The sequence below is a fragment of the Gadus macrocephalus genome, chromosome 10 (genome assembly GCF_031168955.1).
Source record: "Gadus macrocephalus chromosome 10, ASM3116895v1".
Lineage (NCBI taxonomy): Eukaryota > Metazoa > Chordata > Actinopteri > Gadiformes > Gadidae > Gadus > Gadus macrocephalus.
The window spans coordinates 17,696,230-17,700,358 of NC_082391.1; the positions used below are offsets into that span (position 1 = coordinate 17,696,230).

At 42.2% G+C, this 4,129-nt stretch overlaps 1 long non-coding RNA gene across 3 annotated transcripts in view; it reads left to right on the plus strand.

The window, feature by feature from the left end:
• LOC132466019 (uncharacterized) overlaps window positions 1-4,129 on the plus strand; it is a 35,507-nt gene that overhangs the window by 20,006 nt on the left and 11,372 nt on the right. The gene's annotated exons all lie outside the window — the stretch shown is intronic.

A 4,129-nucleotide genomic window follows, 5' to 3' on the forward strand; every position in this document is an offset into this window, starting at 1 on the left:
AAAAGCTCCTCTCTGCACGGGCTACTGTAACGCAATACAAAGAGCTGAAAATAATATGAAAATATGATCATAAAATAACGATGATACTAATATTATTGTATGCAACTAGAAAACTATCCTAAATAACTATCATACAATAATTAATAATACATATATAATTGCGTGCATACATAATAAAAAATGTATCTCATTAAAACTCGTTTCAGGCAAAAGAAAAAGTTGAAAGGGCTGCAGCCTATGGGGGGACAGGTGGGGGGCCTTCAATACCTCCCCTATTCGACCATCCCACCACCATCTTTCACGCTTCAGAATCAAGATAAAGGCAGATGATGATGCAAATGTAGAACAAAATTGAAAGTAGTAGCAGTAGCTCTAATGTATTTACTGAAGAGTGTAAGCGAAAACATCAGTTCAAAAGAACTGGCAGAAACTAAACAAATGAACTTAATTAACATGGCAAATGCAAGATACAGGTCATCAGAATATATGACTACGCTTGATGATCAGAGACAAAAGGCAGACAGAAATGACAGACTTAAATACACAAATGCACAGCCAAGTGAACAGGATCATCTAATAGAAAATAATTCCAACAATCAAAGCTGAGGGGAACAAGGAGGACATCTACAGGAGAAAGAGTGTTCAAAGTGTGACAGAACCCCACCACCACCTATAGGATTGCCTCCTGGCGTTACACTTGGATGACCTGGGTGCTGTCAATTAATGTATGTAGTAGTCTCCAGGTATTGACTTCCGTCAATACCTGGAGCTAATGCAGGGGACAGTGGCACAAGCGCTTTGACAGGTTCAGCTACAACGCAGAACACAGCCCTGTGCAAAACTGCATGTTGGCTTCTTCTAGCTGGTCAGAGAACAGAGGTGGCTGTGTATCCTTGGGTGCACTGGAATGTAAAGATTTGGAGGAAGTACTGGAAGAGTGTTATGTATTGCACCCAGAACAGCTTCCGGCTCCAGGAGGTCGAGGTGGCTGCAGACGAGACATCTCATTGAAGTCTCCAGGTGCTGGCCTGCACGCTCTCACTGGCCGTTTGTCTTGGGTTGGTAACCAGAAGATTTTGGTAAACAGTGCCCACCTATTCTGTCTTGATATGAGTCTCTTGGATATCTGGATACACTCCAGGATGCTGTGGTCAGTCCACACAAGAAATCTTGAACTTTTGTCTCTACTACTCCAATGACAGGACGGCAAGAAGCCCCCTTTTGACAAGTTCTTAGTTTCTCCCTGCTGGAGATGGACTGAAGGAAATGGTGCATGGATGGACACTTGGACAGAATAGCTCTGGCTCCAACATCTGAGGCATCTACCTCAACAATAAAACTCCTGAGAAAAGTCAGGTTGCGTTAGAATGAGTTAAGGGTGTAAGTGAACATATTCTTGAGTTTATGGAATGCCTGATCTCCTCAAGGTGACCAGACAAAGCCGGCAGATTGGGAGCTGAGGGCTAGTTATAAATCTGCACTACAAGTTTGCAAATCCAAGGAAGTTCTCCATATTTGTTCGAAAGTTGGTGGCTGGGGCGAGTCAAGTAGGTTTGACTGGACTAGTTAATGGTGATTACCAGAAATAGGAAAACTTTCAGGGACGGTGATGAATGTTACTCTGCGTATGAGATGGCCGGCCAAGGCTTTGGCCTTCATTGGGAACTTCAAATGTACTGTGGCAAAATTCAGATGGCTAAGCCAACTTCATTGACCAGATCCGAGTCAATAAAGTTAAATCTTCGCCAGAGTCAACAAGGACCGAAAGGGACAGATTGCCTCTGCCAACGCAGACAAACACGAAGCAGTGGGAATGGAACCGATGGAGGTCCTTAATTTGACTTAACATTACCCTACCTCCCACTTGCAAGTCCACTATTGTGCAGAGCAGGTTGAAACCAACTGACCAGGTTCAACACAGTACAGGCAGCAGATATCTGAATATCCTTGTGGGAAAGGACGTTTTCGAACGGCTGGGTGTCAGAAAAACGGTGGACAGAGTAAGGTTGCCAGGTCGATGAAAAGGTATGGCAAGAAGGAAGTATCTGAGAGGCCAGTTCCCTCTGCAGCTAGCCTAAGGGACTCAATGGCGTAATCCAGCCAAAGTAATTTCCTGTCGCCTACTGACCAGCACTGGGTGATCAAAAACTTTCCTTAAAACAACGGCTAAAGGCTAAATCAACAGGTGTTTGTTGGCCCCAGACAGCAAAAGCCCAAGCCACAGACACAGTGTTGAATGTGAACAAAAAAAGTTTGTATCTATGACCCAATGCCAGAAATCACGAACGAAGAATCAGTTCCAAAGAACTGGCTTGAACTAAGAAAAAATACTAACACGACCTTGCAACATTCGGTCAGCAGAACAGAGAGACTGCGTAAGCGTAAGCTACACTACACTTGATGATCAGACAAAAGGAAGACAGAAATTTTTACTTAAATACACAAAAGCACAGCCAGGTGAAAACAATACACTAATAAACACATGTGCAAATCATCCCAACAATCAAGGCTGAGCGGAATCAAGGAGGACATCTACAGGACAAAACTTTCACAACAATGAAATGATAGCGAAAACAGTTCCAACTGTGACACCATTACGTTCAACAGTATAATTATATCCTGTCCAATTGCTCGAAAAATACAGACGCTGAAGATAAATGCTGATTCTAGATAAGCAATGATACTTTGAAGCAAGATATGAATTATAACGTTGTTAAATTATGTCTGGTTAGCGGACCCACTTGCTTGGTTGAGCAAGCCCCCTTATCAAGCTGGGGCCCCAGGCAGCTGCCTATGTGCCCTAAAGGAAATGCCGGCACTGCAAACAAGGATGGTGAGCAGAGGTCAGTCTTCTCAGCTGTTCATCTTTTGCAAATCTGCAGTATTCAAACCTAATAGTATTGAAATACTTCTGCTTCAATGGTTAGACTATTTCTAAACATGACAACCACAAAATGGAAAAAGTAAACCGAAGTGGAAAAATACCTTAGTTACTATTAAGCTATGATCTCTTTTATTTGACGCGTTATTGAATTGACGTGCTATTAAATACCATCAATAACATTAATGTAATGATTATCTAGTTCTAGGACTATTGTATTATACGGTCAATGTGTAAATTAGAATGCATGGAAATATGTTTATGTATACCTGGCAATACTTATGTTTTGTATTTAGCATTTAACATAAAAATGTATCCATCAATATAAATAAGTATGTAGGTCTACACAAACACCAAAAATAAGATCAAAGTGCAGACATGGCAAGGTTGAAAATATAATTTCAACACAGACTGCCACATCTATCAAACCGCTAGCTAGTTGCCGAGATAAGAACACCTGCAACGGTAAAGATGTAGTCACTTAATTACAATCAAAGTATCTTCCACTGAAGTCCCTGCGGGCAACGAGCAAACACATCTATTTCGGCGCGTTGCAAAAAAAATAAATAAAAGATGCGTGTTTAGAGTTTCTCAATCTGTGTAATAATGTATGCTGTGTGTACACTTGGAAGACGTCCTGTTCTGTTTGTGCCATATAGATTTGTCACCTCTTAACTATATGACATTTCGGGAGAGAGTGAAAAACAATCATGGTGCAGAAGGAGTGGGGGAGGGGTGGCGTTTGTCAGTTGCTCTCGTCGGGGTTCAAACTGAACAGAGTAAAATGTCTGTCTTTGTCTCATCCAACACATTTTATTTTTATAACTGAGAAATCTGTTCAGGGACCCCAACATTTTTTTTTTTCCCTTCCAACTGTCAGGGTGTCACTTATCAGGAAAGAAAAAAACAGAAAGTGAAACTGCTTCACCACCCCCAATCCTTCTGTATGCTCAGAGGCTAACTGTTTCCAAGAACCGAGGTGGGTGGGGCGAGGTGGTGCACACACACACACACACACACACACACACACACACACACACACACACACACACACACACACACACACACACACACACACACACACACACACACACACACACACACACACACAAACACACACACACAAACATACACACATACACACACACACACACACACACACACACACACCCACACACACACACAAACACATAAACAAACACACAGAAACACACACCCACACGCACACACAAACATGCTCCACACACA